The sequence below is a fragment of the Grus americana genome, chromosome 2 (genome assembly GCF_028858705.1).
Source record: "Grus americana isolate bGruAme1 chromosome 2, bGruAme1.mat, whole genome shotgun sequence".
NCBI lineage: Eukaryota > Metazoa > Chordata > Aves > Gruiformes > Gruidae > Grus > Grus americana.
This window is the reverse complement of record NC_072853.1, coordinates 129774898-129797313: the sequence shown is the minus strand read 5'-3', so window position 1 is coordinate 129797313 and position 22416 is coordinate 129774898. Positions and strand designations below refer to the sequence as shown.

Below are 22416 nucleotides of genomic sequence, written 5' to 3'. Positions count from 1 at the left end.
TAAATCCAACTCAGAACTAAACTCAATGAGAAAAAAAAATCACAGGAAAAAACTTTCATGAATACAAGAATCGTGTAGGCAGTTTCAGAACAGCTCTTGACTAATCTTACTAACCATTTATATAGATGCTGACCTTAGCTATAGCAGCAATAGCTAAATCTGAAAAAGGGGACTAGAGATGAAAAGAAGTCTCTTTCTTATGTACTTGTCTCCTTATATGATACTTATTCTTTCAACACATGGGCCATTTTTGTAGACAATTTGACAGCATGTATTAAAGGTTTATCATATGCTTTTCATATTCCTTTAGAGAATTATGATAAAGTACGCTTATATTCAGTGAAGACAAGTTTTCTTTCCAGAAGAATTGCAACCTGACTGTTCTGTACAAGAACAACTATCCTTTGGCAGCAGATTATTTCTTCATTTCGGTATTTTAATGGCTACCCTGTACGGTTTGCCCAATCATTATCACGGGAGGGTGTGGATAGCACCTTTACTGACGGAATAAGCAAGCAGTGCCTTTTCTGAAATCAAAGGTAATAGCATTAACATCTCCAACACGATTAGTTTAGTTTGAGCCATTTCGCCCACACAGTGCTATAAACCAACTAGGTCTGTTGTAATACATGCACTGATAGAGGCTGCTTATTTGATGAATGCCATTTATTACTCATCCTCTATGAGTCTTGCTTTCCTTCTTGCAGTCTTTTTTTAAGAATCCCACTTCTCTCATTTGAAACGTCCATTTGCATAAACAATAAGCTTCACTCTGATGCTACTACGTGATTATCTGGTGTTCACATTTCCACTCCCAGGGTTATTCACACTGCCTAGTTTAGGCTGCTTTAGGACCTTTAAGTAACATGAGACTTTACAGACTAAAATTAGAGGCTGAAGTTGCTTAGACAATCAAGGAGAGAAGCAGGTGCCTTCATGGAGGAGATTCAATGCTCCTCAGTCTGATACCTGAGGCAGATCTGGTGAAACAGCCAAGAGCTGAGAAATTACAGAGTGTCACTATTGGCTGCATTGTCTATCAAAGCGTCCATACCAACATATTTTACTGGAACTGTGGATTTTGCACCTTATCCTTCAAAATCTATTTATAAAGCCAAACATGAAAACAGAATTATTCTGGAAGCTATAAATGGCACTGATATTCCAAAGAAAGGTAGTGAGGAAAGCTGAAGCCCTGCTAGGCACTGCAATAAATCGGAAGTGATGATTCAAAACTCTTTAATGGCCCTAAGAAAGCCTTAATGCAAACATACTACCTTTATTATGTTCCAAAAGAAACAAACAAAAATTCTCAATGAAAGATCGACTCCAAAGAGTATAAACTATTTTAAAAACCAAAATTCATGCTACTATATTTCAAAATCCTTTTTTTTTTTCCTTCTTTTTTTAGGAATGTTATGAACCACAATATTTGAAAATGGGGTAATTTTGTTGCGTAAGCAGCCTTTCTTAAAGAACATTTCAATGACCCAGTTATGTCTCTGTTTTATTTTTGTAATATTTTTATATGAACTAGGATAAGACTGCAGTTAAACGCTGTTCTTCAATTTATTTTTCCATCTGCTTTTAGCTGCAGGATAGCATATTTTATCACATTTGATATACAGGGTCAAAGGAATAAAAAAATTAACCCTGTATTTTTGCATAAAATGTATAAATAAATTCTGATGGTGCAAGCTCAGCAAGTAGAATATTTTTACTAGTACTATCTTGTGATAATGTTTTTGTAATCACTTATATTTCAGCCGCTAACAATTGCATGCGGTTTTCTATGTTATTAACACAGTTCTACAAATCACCGGGAAAAATCCAGTATCTGAGCAAAAGAGGATAAAAGGTCACGTTTTCAGAAGGTAATCTTTTCACACATACAAGAGGCAATAGGCCAAGTCACTTAGCTTTTCCTAGCTAATCAAACTGCACAATTTCAGCATAGTGGTTCTTTTTAGATGTAGGTGGTGATAAAACGATCCTCAGCTTGGGAACACGTCCAAGATACATACACACTCCCAAACACCTCCCCCTACTCACCCCACCTCCAGTTTATTTGAACACAGACATATTTATCAATACTTTTTAAGGTAGCAACCATGCTGATGGGGACAATTATGAAACAAGAGAGAGGTCACAGTAAATCCAACTAGGAGTATGTGACCAAAGTTACGTGGGGAAGAAAACGAACTAGTGTCAGCATCAAGCATCTGTTGCTGCTGGTGCACGGACAAAGCGAGTGCCAGAACAGGGAGGCAGTTTCGTAGATCTACTGTTTGTCAAGTCGCCCACTGAAGCAAGCCTTGAAATCAGTGTGTGTACTGCGGCCATCTGTTTACTTTTCACCAGCAAAACTCTGACTCTTACCATTTCTTTGAAGCCACGGTCAATGTCAAGAAACAGGGACAGTTCTGATGATCGGGCATGTTTTTTTGGCTCGGCAAGGGGACAAAAGGAAGGAAGAAGGAAGACACAAGTATATAATTAGCTTTAAAAAAAGGGATTACAGGAAAAGGATCTTCATTTATTCAGGTATATTATACTCCAAAGGGATTAAGCTATCAAGGTCCCATGAAAGCAACCAGTGAAAACAGAAAGACTGGCCTGCCACAAGAAAAATATTTATTTACTTGGCTTTGTAAGAGAGCTGCTGAATTGATCTGGACTTAAGAAACTTGTCTGTGCTCTCTTCCCTCCAGTGACCAAAAAGAGAATAGTTCAAATGATCTATAATAAAGTGGATTTACAAGCTGAAATACTCTCAAATCACTACTAAATCACCAACAAACACCACACTGCTGAACTCCACTGCTGACGAGTTTCACTGTGTGGAATCCCCCCAGAGAAAGCCACTGCCCATTTACCAACATTCTTCATGCAACATCTCATGCACACATTTACTGAACCTTCACCCATTTTGTGGCTTTTTTAGAATCAACATATACTTGCTTCAACCTGTACTATACAATCTTGTTTACTTAGGTACCTTCTTAACTTTCTCCCTGTTTCACTTGTGTCATATATCTACTTGCATTTGCTGTCCTTTCTCAAGAGCCCCAAAAATTCCAATACAGATTTTTCTTTGAAAATTTTTTCAGGCTTTCTCTCTCTTTTTTTTTTAATCTTTCAAAACTCAGAACAGATTTCCCCTTTTTCACTTGATTTTTTTTCTTTTCCTTTGTCCCAGGTCTCAAACGGGACTATTTAAGTGAGCACCCTAAAATATCACAAGTTAGGTACTGTATGATTTAGATACATGTGCACATGGCTTACAATGTGGGCTGCCCTGCACTAATTCCATTAAAACATCCTTAAACAGACAGAAATATTGCATGCAGGACTAATGAATCTAGGTAGGATATGGTTGTGTGATGAAGGCAACGCTGTGTCAGCAGTAGACCTTGCCAAAGAATGGGAAAAATGTTCATATACCAGGTGAAGGTAGATGGTATGATATCTCCAGAACTACAGAACTCTGAAAAATTAGCTTTTACATGTAAATGCTTGCTGGGTGTGGTAGCGGCGCATGTGTATATATACACATGTGCGTATTCTGAAAGCACCAGTCAACAAATGGATATGTTGGTTTTTTCAACCCATTGAAACGTAAAAACGAACTGCAGATTTTGTGCAGAAGCTAACATTTTTACAGTTGAGTCAGGTCTTTCACCTCTGAAACAACTGCTCCAGACAGTATTCTTTGCAGATAAAGGAGATATTGCTCTTGAAAAGCCTTATGCACAACATTTAGAAAAAAAAAGAAAAAAAGATGTAAGCTTACTGTCATGTGGGTAGTATGAGAGGCTGTAACTCTGCAGAAATACAAGAATTATTACATCTTCCTCTAAACAAAAAGAATGCACCTTTTGGAGTTGTTGAAGTTCAATATTTCCATAGAGCACATAAAGAGTAATCACCAAAATTAGTGAAATGTTTCAAACTTCTTATTCCACAGAATAACCTGACGAAAGCAGACCACTCACTAATAAAGTGCAACTTAATAAATCATGTGAAATCTTATTTTGTTCAAACCCTTACTAACTCCTAGCACCATCTGTTACCATCAAAACTATATGACAAGATATGATATATAATTAATAGGTAAACAACAATCTAATTAAAATGGACAAATACTCCATGTTCCTGCCATTTGGGAGCTCTAATTACAGACTAAATTTTAAGCTTGAATTAAATATTTAAGCTGGAAAATTAACTTTCCTTCTCGAGCCTTGAATACATTAATACAGATATGTGAAGCGACTTCCTGATGGGAACTTAAACATGTAATTTAGTTTCATCAAAGCAGTTACTAATTGTTAAGCAGCAGTACCTTACCATATGTACACAATAGCTATTTAGAGCCGAAAAGGTGGTTTTAAAGTACCCCTCTGCAACCCTTTTCTGACATAAATATAAAATGTATATACAGCACAGCAGTTTACACTACACACTGAAAATAAATTACATAGAGACTTCAGCTTTCAATGGGTCTTAGCATGCATAAGTCTGAATAGATCTAGATAAACAAACGCGTATTTTTGCTGCTGAAGAACCTAAAGAACGTCTAGAAAAGTTAAGCTATTTTTACATTCTACTGTAGAATTTTGAACTGAAGAATAAAAACATGCCTTTGCCCGAGCCATCTAGCAAAACAAAATGGTGAAAAAACCAGATATTTCATCTAACTTACTAAGATGATTCAGATTTTCTTAAATACTAACATCAAAAGGGAAGAAATATTAATAAAATGGAGAACAGCATTATATAAAACATTGTTAAAAAGGTTCCAAGTATGCAAGTGGCTAAAATTTATCTAAATTTAATGCAGTACAGTAGATAGTATTGTATTAGGAATCTTAGAAGTACACTAACATAGGCATTTGGAATATTTGCATTCTGACCAGTACTTGGATGTTAGGTGTTTAACAGTGCCCACCACTCCACAACAGACTTCACTATTTTAGGGAAAAAAAAAAAAAAAAAAATACTCTGTGCTCTATGCAAACCACAATGCTTTCCAAATATTGCTGAGTTGAACCACCTTGCAAAGCATTTCCCTCATCTTATGGGTACAGAAAGTGAGGCACAAGGATGCTAGGTGACACCCACAACCATATGTCAAGGCTTCAGCGGTGTAAAATACTCCGCGTATATGGAACGCTATGCTTTTCTGTGTTCACGTGGAACTTTTACAAGGGCGCACAAAGATTTCAGTGTGGTTTCAATCAAGAGTTGGCTCCTACAGGCTCACATGGCTGGAGTCAGTGATAGACATGAAACAAGAATCCAGATTTCACGATCTTCAATATTCTCTCCTAATCCTAATATTCTCCTTCCACACAACAGAAATAGATTTGACTTGCTTTAATTTAGATTCAACTATAGAAGAGCAGGGCACAATGTTAAGAGGAGTAGTGCATGTTTAAGAATCCTTGAGATGGTATGATACTTATGCAGTGAGGAACAGAACATAAAGAAATATAATCCATCCATCCAATCTAAATTTTTATTTTCAGCATAAATACAGATGACAGATGAATTACTGGACCATGACTTCATCAAAGGGTTCTAGTGACATCAAAACCAAATCTCTAATAGTTTGTGATGTCACTACAATCCCTCAAGGGGTTTCTCGTTCCATAACTCAGAAGAACATGGCAGCTTCTCAATTTATGTAGTTAATGGACTGGAGTCCCAGAATATGCTTTAGGACCTACTCTGCTTCTACCACTCCCTCACTGCTATCCTTTGTCCCATTCCTACAATACAGTTATAATTTTACTCTTTCTACATGAGAAAAGTACAAGGGCAGTTTACATTAATCAAGCTGGTTTTTTCAGTTACGCAGACTCTGATACTGTTCTTCATACAGAGCTTTAGACTGTACTTGTACTATGTAAGCAAAATTTACATTTTAAATTTACTGAATCTCTTAAATATTATAAGCCACTTATTTTAACAATAGCCATGTCTTCACCATACTTTCATAATACAGTCTGTGAAGCTACTTAAAAATGATTAATTCCTTAGCAGTTAAAAGAATGAACATCTTCCCTCCTGGACAAAGCCAACTTGGAACTTAGGTACTATAAATATCTTTTAGAGCTGTACTTATATGAATTTCACCCATGTCCATCCATCCATCCATCATTTTCTCTTTGGTTTTTTCATCGGTACTCCTGAGCTACTTAGCTTTGAGCAGGCCCATAGCTTACGTTCCAACCCATATTTTCCAAGCAATTAGAGTAGGTACTGTATATACAAACACACACCCCCTGTTGCGTTAGGTGCTGAAAACAAGCATGGACTACTCTAGCTATATACGCTTAATTCATTTGCCCAAGCTAACTGGACAGGAACACTGTACGATTCCATCGTTTCAAAGTGGAAACACCGAACAGCACTGGTGAGAGCAAAAAAAACAGGTTTTCTCCCCAACAGGGAATGAAATGCAGACACCAAATGAAGATTCTTCTTGTGGTGGACACAAGACATGACAAAGATATGCTCTGCTACCTCGCAGCCATTAAAATCTATCTTCTTTTAATTACAGTTGGTTAGGTTTTGAATCGTACTCTGATTACAGAGAAAGACGGCTGCCAGGCAAAACCAAGTACCAAGTTCTGAGGAGCGCTACTGTTCCTTCCACAGTCCAAGATACAGCCGTATTCTTTCCAGGCCTATTTATAGACCATATTGTACTGTACATGTGCCATGGATCCTAATGTGAAGAAAATTATATAGATATTCAAAGCATGACATATTGATTCAACATATTGAACGGATTGTTTTTTCCTCTATTTATTTAAATGATTATAATAGTTTATAGTGAGCTTAGCCCTTGAGACAGATGGTTGTAAACTCAAAATTTAAGTTTTAAATAACTGTATTAAAATGAAGTATATGATTTTATCCACCCTCCTCATTAGAAGGAGAATGAATTTATCTAAACACAGTCTTTAACCCTCTCCTGAGTTGTTTGTGACTATTTATCAAAGAAAGTGAACTTCCTAAATCGTTTCTCCTGATGAATTCGCAACTCATTGACTGGAATTTTAAAATGTGTCTCATTAAAATGTGTCTGATATGCATAATATTTTTTTAAATTGTGTTTGGCAAAAGTAAGCTTGGTTTTAGGGCAAAGAAGGGAATTCTACAATTATCCATTTTGAAAAGAGCCTTAAACTGTAAGTCTACAGTTGATATCTAATTCTTTCCAAGAGAAAATTTCTAAATTGCCAGGCACAAAAGCATAAAGTAAAAAACTCTGTCCATAACTCATGCAAGTGAATGAAACAGTTTTCCCTTAAAGACTACAGCTCTACAAGAGCTCTGCCTGTGAAAAATAATGAATTGTATTTATCCTACAAGAGCTTTATCCCCTTCCATCTCCCAGTTCTGTGAGCATTGCTTTTGTCCTTTCCCTATTAGCCCTCCTTCATTGCACCTCATGCCGACTTCCGAGTTTCACTGCTGCACAATGTCAAAGGAGAACAGATCACCTTGCAAGTCACTTGGTATTTAAATATGATAACTAAACTTCATGTCACTAACTCCATTTGCATAATTTAAAAAATATGCAGTGATAAACGTGTTACCCACCCAAATCTGATGACCGGTCCGAGCCCTGCACAAACCAGTTAGAGTTCCATCAGGTGCTTCTAAGAGATTCAAAACAAGGTGGATCTATGTCAGCAAGTGGTAACCGCTCAATATGGGCAGGCAGGGACACCGAAACAGTTAATGCTGAGGACCAACATTCACGCAATACATCTTTTAAGGGGTTTTAATTTGGACTGGTCATGTTCAGGACCAAAAGCCCACTAGCAGCTGTTGGAAAAGAAGTTCATTTATACACTGCTGGTGTGCAACTTCTGATTTAGCTTAATCCAAAAGAAATCAATTTTCCCAAAGCTGGCACTACTCTGCAGTATGAACACAAGCACAGGGGGGACAATCTGCTTCAAAGATACATTCCTCATCCAAACTAAAACGCTAACCTAGGGACCACCCCAGGAAAATCAAACTCGTTTTCAATTAAATTGGCTACTTAAGGGTGTACATAAGGGTCCACTAAAGCATTTTTGGGGAGCCTACAAGTAGAGAGATGGCTCAACACTCGCTAAGTGTTGATCGACAGTTTCCATGCTGTAATGCTGCTGGGCAAAGACCACCGGTCTCCCTTCAACTTTACTTTCAGCAGGCAGCAGGGTGAGCACACGGCTCTTCTGGTTTTGTACAGGTCATATTAAGGACATGACGCCAGTTAATTTCAGGTTACCTCCTCAGCATTCTGCATAATTCCCAGCACAGGCCAAATACTTAGGCAAAAACATGTTTTCTGATGAGCTTTCAAAAACAGCATCTCTACAGTGTGCATTTAGTCCCGTACCTGAGCGAAGAAGATGGAGACCTCCATTATAAGGCTTAACAAGTGCTTCTTAGCATCCCCCTGCATTCTCCCATCACCTATTTTCTTCAGTACCACTGAGGCACAATCTGCATTGCCAGAGAGGTGTTATCAGTAATAACTGCTCACTTGGGATGGTCTCTTTTTACATCCTGTTTACTTCCCCTGACTTCAAAAGCCTGAGATGCAAATCTTATTCATAAGAGTTACTTAATGCAGTATTTTTTGTAATTATTTAGGAGTTTCCTGAGATGCAATAGAGATCTTCCTTTAGATACACAGAGTCCAGACACTTTAGAAATTAGTATATTCCAATATTATGCAATACTCTCGAGTTTCACACTGGTTAGAGAAACTTGGTCAATAACACTACTGAATTAGGTTACACGTTTAATTAATTATTTAAGAGAAATAATATAATAGTAAATAAAGCTGTGAGCCATTGGCTATGAATAAATATGTTCTTTCAAAGGGCTACTAAAAATTCCTCATAGTAATTATTATTAATAATAAACTATTTGGCTAAAGGAGTAATCACCGTCATGGATCACAAAATAAATGACACAACATGAAGTGCAAAATATTCATGTAAGAAGAGGAACTAGATACACAAAACTGATATTGTACACGAATTGCTTTTGGGTGCAATTATCTTCTTAACATGTTAATATAATTTTGGCATCTTATTATATGTTTTATCCCACAGGGAATTTTAATTCAGAACCACAATTATCAATAAACTTTCATCACAAAAAGTGCCAGTCTCACCTCCTAGCCTGATTTCAAACAATCCTGCAAAGAGCAATGTGTTTTATATAACCTGTGGTAAATCCAGTGACAAATACTGTGCAGGAACAGAAGTTTAAAGGATACATGTTCTCTTTAAGGACAAACATTTCCTTTCTCTTGTTTGCTATAGCACACTATTCATAACAGCTTTCTATTGTATGGTGTCACTCCGAATGTACAGTACCCATTTCATATTGATTAGAAAGCGTTTGAAAACATTCTATCACATTTTAAAATACAGCCTGCATGTTTAGCTCCATTTTTGATAGCCACGAATACAACAGATATTAAGCGTGGAAGGCATCATGAGTAGATCATAAAACAAATACTTTGGCCAAAACCACAGGGCATTCTGTGCCTTCAATCAAACCACAGCAATTAATATGAAATTCTAAATACAGAATATAATGCCACATAAATAGTATAACAGCCAAGTCCTGTCTAAGAAGCCATATGTTTTTTCCCATTGTTCAAAAAAAGGAGATGACTTCCCGTCACTTATGTTTCTGATTAGCAAGGTGATTTATGCCACAATCACTAAAAATGCCAGCAAGTGAATGAGAAAATGCATAGTGACTGCACCAGATGTGCACAATAAACAGGAATCCCATTGTAATCTCTGGTACTTAGTTTATATGAAGGTAATGTAAGAAACACTCTTGGATATGGCAAAGTCACTCTTTTTTTACATTTGACTATAAATGATATGAAATAAATTGTGTGTTTTATACTTTATGGCATGCATACATTGATAAATTAGGTACAGTTTTGTATCCCGACTTATCTACAAGACAAACCTGGCTAAGATCATGGGGATTAATTGCTTCAGAAGTGTGAAATGCAGCTTTTCCATTCTTTTCTGCACACTCAGTGAAGAAACAATGATTAATCACTGTTTAACTATTCTCTTGAGGATCTACAAGATTGCCAAAGCAGGACTTATCCTCATAAATCCAAAAAACACAGGTTTAGATTTGTTGCCAACAACTGAAAGAACATGAACTTAAAGCCATTCGTTATCAGATTAAAACAATGTCAAGGCTTTAGAACCCCCTACCAGTGCAAAATTCTTTTTAATCTGCACCTAACAATGGGAATTGGATTATCAAATCAAATTTGAGAAAAATATATGTATTGCTATATGTGAATACATCCCCCATTACCAGAAGTAAAACATCCTGATAAGAATAAAGCCACTTGCATTACTCCAGCGTAAGAGAAGCAGCATCTTTAAACAGGAAAGTTTCCATTGATATTAATGCTTAGTAAATAAGAAAAACCCAAACCACTCACTTAAAATTGCACCCATTTCTATTTGTTTGCAACAAATCCCACTTATGTGTATAAACAATTTGTTTAAATGTGTGAGAATTTGTTTAAACATCTTTACCTTTTGATACAGGAATGCACTGATAACAGGGCTTTACATTTGCCTAACAATTTTATAATCAATAATTAATAAAAATCACTTTCTTTAATAAATAGCTCACTATGTAAACAGAACACACGATAATACGAGAAACACAAAAATTACCTTTTAAAAACTTCCTCCATTTACAGAAGGTATTTATTAGAAAGGAAAATTTTATCAGGGAAATAACACACACTGCTGCACAGTCTCTGGCTGCATACAACAGCCTCAGAGGAGTGACAGCCTTTTCAAAAAAGATCCAGTTTAAAAATTTGAATACCTTTTTCTATGCCTTTAAAGGGACACAAGAGTAACTGATGTCAAGCACTTTCTAAACAGGCCCCCAGAAAAAAACAAAACAAAACCAAAAATAAAAGCAAAACCCACTACATTTAAATGGCTGTAAAATGCAGAAACAAATTAACATTTCATCCTTCAACGATGCCGTGTCAGTAACACACAGACTGCTGTGGGAGAGAGGGAACCGTCTCGGAGCCCCGTGGCCCCCAGGAGCGTGGGGAAGCAGGTAAAAGCCTGTTGCTGACCGGTGGCCTGCAGCTGTCCCCCCACCACCCCGTTTGCTGGTCGGGTCCCCAAGGCACCCCACGGCCTCCCACATCCCCAGCTGCAAACTCACCTGCGGTTCCCGTTCTCTGACTCCCCCACAACTTTGGGGTTTCCTCCACCGAAAAAGAAGTTAACGCTGATAACGTCTCCTACTTGGCTGTGGGCAAAGTGTAAGAGCAAAAAAAGTCGATGCTGAAAATCTCCCTGACTTGACCCAGGCTGTCTGCCTGCAGCATCCTGCCGTGGGGGTCCCCGCGATGCCCAGGTAATCCTGCCCTGGGGACAGTGCCATCACCTCATGTTACTCACATCACCGAAGTGATGTAGCTTAGCCATGGAAATTGGGGTGCTAGAAAGAGCCATTTGCTGCAGAAAACCCCCAACGTTACATTTATAGAAATGTAACTCAACATCCCAGCGGCAGGTTAAGGGACATAAATGACAGAGATGGGGCAACTGGGCTGCAAAAAGCCTAACAGTGAGCCAGAAGGGACAGTCCTTCTCCAAGTGAAGTTAGCTTCAACACAAGGGTACCAAAAGAGGAAACCTAAGCTTCACACAGACACCGCCAGCACACAATCTGCCCTGGCTAAAGGGCTGGCTAACTAGATGAGAAATAAAGGCTCATCTGCATCACCCTTTCGCTTGCTGCATCATTTTGAATTTTCTGCCATTTCTCTTTGTTTCACAAACTGGAAGACCTTGATTCAGTCCCAGGTCAGTGAAGGTGTTTACAAACTTCTCTCTCTCAGAAACAAACTGAAAGCGAAGTTTGTAAACTCATCAAATTTAGTTTGGACAGTTCAGGCTTCAGGCACTAAAGGAAACGCTTGACTGGCATTTCAGCTCCTTTTCCAGATGAGTTCCTAGGGAGGTCCAGTGTCCTCAATCAAATCCCACAGTACGACCAATATTCACTCCTGCTTGTAAAGCACTTCAAGATTGCCAACTACAAACATTAACCAGACTATGTCTACTAGGATTTTCACATTTAAGCAGACCAATACATACTTTTGCCCGTTCCAAGAAACGTCTGACAAATATTATTCTACTGTTATCCAGCATTATCTACTTTCTGAGGTGAGGCACACGGCTTGAAAGACAAAACCGACCGCGCAATGAATCCTTTGCCTAGAGCAAGAAAATAATTCACTGCTAACTTGGTCATTAAACAGAAGTCTTTACAAACTCATATATATTGAGGTTAACTGCTCATAAAAAACTGGTTTAAACCACAGATTTTAATCTTATTTACCTAGTTAGTATCGCAAACTATTCTTTCACCTTCTCTCCAGATATGTGATGTCTAGTACCTAATGAGGAGCAGTGGTACATATTACAATTATTGTGATGTTTGTAATTTATGTGTTGTTAGTTTTAGGTCTGCTTTAAACATGTTTCACCCTGCACTGGAATGTGAACACTATAATATGTGTTATCCTCCATATTAACTATGCAAAATGAGTGAGGGGGAAGAAATACCTAAAAATGAGGATTCTCAAGATTTATGGATCCTGATGCTACCAAAGTAATTTAAAAATATGGAGTAAGATTTTGCTTTGCTAATGGCTAACATGCCACAAAACTACAGCTCTTACACTGTTACATTTAATGTATACACTTTTTTTTAGAAGCACAGTGTTATTTCTGACAAGTTTCTTACTGTAAATTATAAGCATGTATGGCAAATCAGATTACATATTAAAGAAAGTCTTTGAAATGCAGTGCCTAATGCATCTGCCTATGTAACTCTTACTGTATGTTGTTCATAGCAATAGAAACATTTTTACCTACCTTCAACTATCTTTTTCTTGCTATCTAACTACTGGAATAACTTTCCCTCCTGTTGGACTAGTAAGTAAAATATTAAAGGCTCAGAGAAATGAGGAATATATAACATTACAAAACTGGTTTTGGAAACATGTGTTACTTGAAAAAATCCTCCAAATATTCTTGCAGCAATCAAGAAAAATAATGTATGTGCTGATGTTGAAAGATGCTCATCAGCAGCTGCTACAATATTGCATGGTCACTTTAAATCCTATTTTAAGAGTACTCTTGGCATCATTGCTCCTGAGGGACATTCAGATTGCAGTAACACCACAATTTTTTCCTACCATTTTCATTCAACTAAGAGAAATTGTCCTGAGGAACACAGACAATCTCCACTACTCCTCATTCCAGCTGGACTTCCAAAAGGCATTGGATTGTACCTGGGCATAGAGCCTTCACTGCTTACAACGCACCTGGTGAAAAAATGCTCTACAATGTCTCCCTAGCAATACTGCTAACTACTGTCAAGGCAAGAACACCACCCTGGGCTTTACTACATTTATTTCCCATAATTCAATGAATTTCCCACTCTCTTGTTTCTTGTCCCTGCAGATACATGGGCTAAGGCTCAGGAACTCTGAAAATTTCAGGATGAAACCGTTCCTTATGACCCTTTTCCTTGGACATGAACAAACTTTCCACAGTAACACAATGTTCCTCTATATTCCCCTTCTGGACAACTCCCAGGCTACAGAATGAGCTTCCATAGGAAATAATTTCAAACAAGTTTCATTGCTTTCCATATCACTTATTTGTGCCTCCTCTCCATACCACACAGAACTTGCATACAGACATACACGTGCACAAAAGAGACACCAAGGTACTGCAGCACAGATGTAACTACAAAGATGAGACAACAAAAACATTAAAAATGTTTAATGGGAGAATGTTTGGCAAAAAGCTTCTTTTAAGATACAGTACAGAAACAGAAGCTCCCACATTAGCTCCATAGGCAGTACCTCCAACCATCCCCACATATCTTTGGGATTCAGTCTCTTACGTGAGGTTGCATAGCACTCATCAGCTTTCACAGGGACCACCGCCACGTCATACCACCCCTTGGGAATCACCCTTAGCTCTTTGCAAGTGTCAACTAGTACTGAACACTTCAGAGCATCTTTTCAGCAACACAGACTACAGTATCACCTTTTTCAACAGGAATAAAAAGAAGTATTTTTGTCCACTGAATGCAATAGGTACCACAACCTAAAGCTGCTGAATGATACCTCTGCTCTCCCACACATCTTGTCAACCAAAGCAGAGTTTTCTATGACAAGATTTTTTTTTTCTTTCTTTCGGTGCACCAGACAGAGATCTCTCAAAAGCCAATCAGAAATCATGAAACAAATTCACAACAAAAAATAAGTTATAGCCAAATGCCTCACTGCCTTCTGTTTCAAACACAAGGAACATTCCTTCAATTCGGCATCATCTAGCATTGACAGATGGAAGCACATACCTACAAAAATCATACCCTTCCCAGAAAAGTGAATCAGAAAGAACCGACCCATATATATTAATAAATATCAATAAATAGGGATATATTATTAAAAACAGCCATACTAATAAATATTGCTGGGGTGGAAAGTACCTTGAGATTTATTAATGAGGGTAGGATGAAAACCTGTAGAAAAGAACTGCGTGAAATACAAATGCTTACTGTATTACAGACAATATCATCTTTACTACTACAATTGCATTTGGGAAAATGACGCATTCATATATATCTGTGTGTATATACATACACTTTTTTTTAAAAATCAGAAACACAGTATTTTTTTTCCTCAAGTGGTTAAAGTGCTAGTGGCCATAATCTCATTTAATAACAAGAAAACTCTGAAATATACATCACTTGGGCAAATCCAGTCTGGATATCAGGATGTATGGATCTTTTTGCAATTTTTTGTGGGAAATACTAAAATAAAGAAAAATTAGGAGGACTGCAACATTTTCTAGCTTTTTGGCTATTCAAAGAGTAATAAATTGAATTAATAAAGTTTTCACAGAACACAAACTTCCATGTTTTGCTCATACCATAACTTACAATGAAAACATGATTATAGAACTGTTTGAAAGCCAAAATATCTTAAAAGCATTATTTCTCACATCTTTTGACTCAGAAGGCTTTACCATTTCCATCTACAGGACTCACATTTCATCCTTATCTTTATCCTTATCCTTTATCTTACAAAAGTTCTCTGATCCCACATTTCTAAACAGAAAAGGACTGATGCAGATGAAGTTGAATGTGAACTTCTGCATCTGTACCGATCCATATGTTTCACCACGGATCCAGAGAACTACCCGGCCATCATCAGAAGGTGAATGCCCAATTCTAACTATACGTGAACAGTAACCAAGACAGACCAAAATCAACGGCACTGCTAGGGCCCACAGGGTTAATATAAGGTATTGAACTTCTAAACGAAGTGACATATCATCATTTCTTTCAAACACTTTCCCAATTCTTTTCTATTACTATTTATTGATGCCTAAACATTAGCAGAGATCCTTGAAAAGTGTGGTTCTGATTGTGTAAGGTGGTGGGTTTTAAAAGCAAAGCAGCTTCCCTCTCCCAATTTATTTCAAATTGTCCTTCTTGAATCTGGAAGGAAGGTCATCAGACCAAAGAATAACAGGGAATGCTACTGGAATGAACCATTGCTTTCTGGCAGGAAAAAAATTTCACTATGATCTATGGCCAAAGAAAATCTCAGTAGTCCTATCTTTTACTGAAGCAAGATCATGGGGGTTCATAATACTTGTAGAAACGCAATTGAATTGCATAGATCCACCCTTAAACCAAAAGGCTGGTTGAATGCAGATGTCTTGTTCCCTCCCACCATCATAAAATTAATGCATGGATACTGTCCTAAGCTGGAATTACAATTTTACCATTATTATTTTATTGAAGTCAGCAACAGTAAAAGCACCGAGGTACAAAGACCAAAGGTTTATACCAGTTTCACTGGATTATGGAGAAAAATTTGGACACTTCTACCAAAGCCAGAACCCATACTAGTCCACAGCTGAGTTACTTCCCTGAAATGACCAGGGCAGAAAAGGCATGGAGGGATTCTAACAGGTTTGGGCTCAGAGGTTAAGGTTGCTCTTATTTCACTAGAAAGTAACAGTAGAAGAAATATCTTCTGGGGGAATGGAATCATCTGTGTGTGCTGCAAAATGGAAATGACTTCTCAAGGAGACAATAGGGAAATTAAAGCCAGCCTGCTCACAAAAATATACAAAACTAGCAAAGAAAAGGCAACAATATCTCAGAAAAAAATGGTGGCTCAAACCAGGCTTAGAAGTCATCTCTCCTATGGCTTTGATACTGAATATCTGAGTTTCCAAAGTAGTTTTTTCCTGAAAATTCAAGATACACAGCTGGAACAATTTTACTCCTTTTTATACAATTTCCTTTTCTCCCCATGTGATCTGACTCTTGCAATGTGAATGAATACATGTGCAGTGAAGGATTAACACATCTCTGATTTTTTTTTTCCCCTGTTTAAATAATTCTGTGTAGGCAACACAATTTATTGGTATAAAGTAGGATTTATGGTAATATATTTCCTCTTCAAGACATAAATAAGATTTCTTAATAGTTTTCTGTAATTCATTTTCATATAGTATCATATTCTCATACATTTACTAGCATAATGCATCTGCTAGAATAGCAATTGCATACCCTGAACACTATTTTAAAAACTCTTCAATACTAACAATCTGCTAGAAATATTGTTATCCCTCTTCTTCCACAATTCATTGTCTACTTCTTGCAGCCTTTTATCTTCCTACTGTATATGCTGGATTTTACAAACATTAAAAAAACCCCACCAACCCACAAAACAGAAACATAGAAGGTTTCAAAGAATATGAAAGCTATCAAGCTAGAAAGTAGAATGTTATACTGAAATAATTATCTGGAAATTTACAGAAGGCTACAGGTCTTTATTTTCCAACATTTCCCCTTACTGTATGTTGCATTGCCTTCATTTGCTGAGAAGTTAACTTTTCAGTCTCTGGTGGTGATAATTAGAATACGAACTGCACATATGTCTGCTTTTTTAACGTGGACAGAAATTATGTAATTATTCAAATTATATCAGAATTTATATTCAGAAAATTGGTTGTCAGTCAGAAGTGTTGTCTTTATAAAATGACAAAACGACTGCACTAAGAGCAGATGAATTCTAGCATGAATATCCACTTACAAAATTCTCTCTTCGGTTAACACATTCTCAACTTCTTAGTCGTCTTTGCTGGGCCACCTTCTACTAGCAAGCCTTAGGAAATTTTTTTTTCCCACCTCAGAGGAGGTAAGAGAACTAAAAGAGACCACAGTAAAGAATGGGGTATGTGAGAGAATGAAGGACTTGACTGCAAGTACATTTTAAAATTTCAGCTGCCTAATAAAATACCAATATGCAGACAAAATGTTTTCCATATATTAAATGCCAGGTACCTGAAATACCCTCAGTGAGTCTTAAGATTCTTTTGGTAGTGTCTTTTTCAGGAACTTTCTTTCAGGAGCTCGATGGATACTATAACACAGGAGAGAAACAGCCACAAGCGCAGGTGGAGTTCAGAGGCTCTACCTAAACTAGAAGTTATTTTTCTAGTGCTATCCACGTAGGAGTTGCATAAATGTTCCAAAATACAGAAACAGACATACACATACATATTCACATATAAAAGTTATTGTCAGTGTATAAGTTACTACTATCCTGAGACTGAAATAATTTATGTAACATCTGTTTTCATATTTTTTCTAATTTTTTCTAATTAACATGCACATTTAACGCATAAATGCTCAGACCACCTATTTTTCTGCTGATTTTGTCCCTTTCCTAAGTCATGTGTTCCTGTGGAGTGCTCAGTACAGATGAAGCATTAAATGTGGTTAGAGGAGTATTGGGTGAATAGTAAACAAAATATTTCAGACTATCCAAAAGAAGAAAGTACGCTAAGAAAATAATCTAAAAAATCTGCTACAATGGGTTATAATATAAAAATAAAGGGATTTCACATAGAAACACAGTCTTCCGTTCGTGCATCAGAAGTGGAATGAGAGTGATCCCTCCACCTCTGCCCAAGACATTAAGTCAAGAGTTCAGCATCCAAACTTTCAGAATCCCTACTTTCAGCTTGTATAGAAAAGCAGGGAGTAAATCCCTGAGCTGGTGCAAACCAAATTTTAGTGATGTAAGATATCACAGTTGTGTTTTTTCATTTCTCATTGGCAATGCTTAAAATATTTACTTGATGCTAGACGTTACAAAGCACTGAAAGTCAACTGTATCAGGGACAGATCCAAACCCACAGTAAATGGTGCTATTACATTGTGTTCTTCACCCACTATTAAATTGTTAAAGTTAAGAATCTAAAATGTTGAGCAGAAAATAAAGTCATGGGAGTGGAAAGATTTTATCTCTTTACATTTACAGAACTAGAGGGAAAATAGCGCATGTTTATACCATCGAGTTCTTCCTTAGTAGGCCTCAGAACTGTGAGTATGTTTTAGTCCATCTTTCTCCTGCCACCTTGTTGCTACAAATCTAAAATGAAGAGCAATAAAAGCACATGCCATCCTTTTCTGTATATATTCTACATAAACACTGGTTTTGCTGAACTTCATCTATGTTTGTGTGAATTTAAAAACCATAATGCAATTCAAAACAGAAGAAGAGGTGGGGAGGGAAGCAGGAGACTGTTACAGTTCTTGTACCTACCAGATCTTTTCTGTTTTGCTATTCATGGCAGAAGTCTACTCATCCCTACGGATGGCACGGCCTCCATGTCCAAGCCTAACCAGACCCGTTTGTGTCCTCCTGGGTCTGAAAGCCCCTCATGCCTGAAGTACAGGTATTCTGTACTTTAGGACTGAGCTGATCCTATTTTAGCCATTATGAAGAGAGAGACATATTCCTCCTTTGCTAGCTCACCAGTAAGCAGGAGACAAGATCAATGCCTATCACTGTTAGCTTGAACTATCCTCTTTCAGTACCTTCTCCCTACAGGTTTCATGAGATGCAACATTAGAAAGGCAATCACATTCCCCAGACAGTCACACTACACCACTGACTGGCAGGTGATCCAACAAGGAGCCCTGAAAGGTGGGGCATGTCCCACCTTTAAGCAACCTGTTCTTTGATGTGAATGGCACATCAGTTAATGCAGGAAGCATTTCTCTTTCTCCTCTTTAGCCCCTTTGCAACCTCAGACACATACATACTTTGAAATACTAGCCTTCTCAATTGCTGTGAAAGAGAACAATCTGTCTTTATGGTCCCCAAATCAGAAGCTGGACATGTTAAATTTCTTCTGAACACTCTTAAAAAATATTCAACCTTGAGTTGTAATAGGAATCCTCTCAGAGTACAATAAGAATCAGGAATATAAACTCTCCATTCATACCTGAAGAGCAATTTGTCACATTTTAATATCACAACTGAAACAAAGTGCACCTGATGAATATACAAATACTGCAATCTCATGACTAGAATTATTACAGTTGGGGTGGACTTCAATGAAACTGAAACCTGGGTCTTTGCCAGTATTTATACGGAAGAGCTTAGCAGCATGCATTCTGTGAGCAAGGTGGACATTTAATACAGTCAGAACTTCTGAAATACTCTTATTTCTTCAGCATTCTGCTGATACTCTCCAAACTGAAACACTTCGAAGCTCTTTTAAGCTTTCTAAGCATCCTTCTTTACCTTTGCATGTTGGGTTTTTTGTACACAAAGAACATTACCAGCTTGAATCCTGACAAATGTAGATTTGTAAGAAGTGTAAACTGACCTTTATTAATGCATCAATCCTGCCCCAGTTACAAAGCACATCGTTGTTGCAAAACTCCTCATTTGGCTGGCCAGATTGCTTCTTGAGTAGCAATGCTAAAGGAGCTTGTAGATAGCTTCTTCACAAATCCCAGAGGCCTGGGACTCCCTTCCCAATCCTGCCCCTCTCCCGTTGGTGAAAGACTTGACCAGCAAGCTCCTCTTCCTCAGACGGGACAGGATTCCACCTCCTTTGCTTATCTGAGTTGGACACAAATTTGCAAGGTTTTTATGAACTAGCACCTTGTAGCATCACTGCAAATTCCACTGGTCTGCATTTGAACTGCTAGGTATAGGAAAAGGTTTTCGGTAAAGATTTTCTCAGATGCCACGCAAGTATCATTGCAGCACTGCAACTTTTTTTACATCACAAGTCTATAATTTCACTATAAATTAAGGAGGCATCACTATATTCATTACCAACGAAACTATCAAGACAGTCTGAAGCACAGCAGTTCCTCCTCACTTGTAGAGAATAGAGGGAAACTTTTGTTATGCCAAATTGCTTCCCCCGAGGGTAATTTTTTCAGGGAAGAAACATGAGGGGAAGATGTCACTATATGACATGGCTTAATTTTGAGTTAGAGGAATTTCTAACAGCTTCCATTTAAGCTATACTTGAGATTCTGTATTCAAAAAAAGGTGTCTTTAGCACCCATACTTTACATTTTACCAATACATTCCAAACTAAAACTTTGAAAAGATCTCAATTATTCTACAGTTACCATGAAATCATCTTAACTCTTGCAGGTGAGCCAATAGTCACAGTTCCCATTGCACTCGTCATTAACACTAATCTGCATATTAAATAAAAAGGTATATTGAAGATAGCTTCCTGAGAATTTCCCTGACTCTTCCCTCTGGCAATCCTAGCAGTCCGCACTCACGAAAAAAATGAAAATGCAAGTGTTTCAAAATAATTTAGCATGTTGCTAATAAGAGAGGATGGGGTCAACATGAAGTCCTTAACTATCTGGCTGCATTATAACATCTCTTGTATACAATTTTGTTTATAAGCATTTCTCACCTTCGCTGAGCTCTCTGCAGCGCAGAACAGCAATCTGACTAATACATCCCATAGGTAAAAGCACTGTGATATCCCTTGCGTAAACTAATACAGCTACATTTCAGAAACACAATTTTCGTCGATAGGGAATCAAGTCCAAACTAACAATTTATATCTTATTAAAAAATTTCTGACTATAAATTTGACTCAATTTTATCTGTCAGTTACATTTATAACCCTCAGGTTAGAGATTTGAGGATAACTGCGCATTAACAAAGGGCTGAAAAAATTTGGTTTTGCTGGTTGTCTGCAAGCTCAACAAACCACTGCATTCATTTACCTAGTAAAGAATACCTTTGCAACCAACTGGGAAAGATGGTCAAAACTGTCATAAAAGCTTTTTTCTATGGAAATAAGGCTACATGCTCACAAATTGTAGGACCAATCTACAAAATATTTTGAGCATATGCACATACAAACTATCTGTAAAGTGAAATAAAGTTTCCAAAGCATATCAGTTGTGTGAGTACATACCATGATTAAGAATATCAGGTTAAAAGGCACCAAGCTACCTTGATTACATACAGTATATTAACAAAGAGCTATCATCCCATCTTTTTCTACCTCTTCATGCAAAGACTGAAACTGTGCAGCACAGAGCACCAATTACAGAAACAAGTATCGCATCTTTCAAACTATGTATTATGCTTCATCAAGACTTGACTTCTGGACACTGTGCAGTTGGTGTATATTAGGTCTGCAAATGGGTATGTGAAAGCCACACATTTAATAATGAATGCATGACAGGTTGGTCAGAGAAACAGATTCACCAGTGTAAAGATAGGAGAACCTGCTTTGATAAGCTTTGTATGTTTCCAGCTCTTCAAGTGTCCTTAGCATCTGTTTATCTTACTGGGTGTTTGAAGATGTCTTAGATGTACAAATAAAAAGGAGTCCCGAACAAAATGTTTACCCTCAAACTACAGACCATCAGAAACCTCTGATAATGGTACTAAGATCAGCAGAAAAAATCGCTTCACTCTAAAGACCGACCTCATTCCTTTCTCCCTTCTCTCCGTGTTCAACTAAATTTCTTACGGACTTGCAAGGAAAAGTGACAACCATTTGGCCTCCTGATTCTCAGGCTCCTAAAGGACTACTTAAACAACCTAGTACATCTTTCTGTCCTAGGCATATAGCTCTTGCTGCCATGAACAGTAAGCTTGCTATAAGCATCACGATTTTTCTGGTGACTTCAAATCCTTCATCACAGCCAGGTCAGGTTGGAGATTTTCCTGCCTTCTTCAGCAAACCATAATCCCACTGGATATAAGACATGTAAAATTCACCTTCTCAGGTAACCAGTGGATGAAAATCTACAATAGGAGACCTACTTCTTGAATAAATCAGAACAGAAACAGGTTATAAAAAGGCCTTATGTGAGAGAGATGGGGCACAGGTCTGCAGGTTTGCATGTTCAGCCCTTTCAGTTGTGAGGGGTAGGAGAAGGATCATAAGCTTGATGCTGGTAGCAAGGCTGAGG

The 22416-nt window shown here is 37.5% G+C and overlaps 1 protein-coding gene across 6 annotated transcripts in view; it reads right to left on the bottom strand.

Annotated features, from left to right (window-relative positions):
* The window catches only part of TBC1D5 (TBC1 domain family member 5), a 322168-nt gene that overhangs the window by 221120 nt on the left and 78632 nt on the right, over positions 1 to 22416 (bottom strand). Inside the window, exon 4 of one of the 6 annotated variants that reach the window (XM_054815644.1) lies at positions 19830 to 20068. The exons of the other annotated variants lie outside the window; for them this stretch is intronic. The gene's annotated coding sequence lies outside the window, so the exon portion shown is untranslated. The remainder of the gene's footprint in view (positions 1 to 19829; positions 20069 to 22416) is intronic. 6 annotated transcript variants of the gene reach the window in all.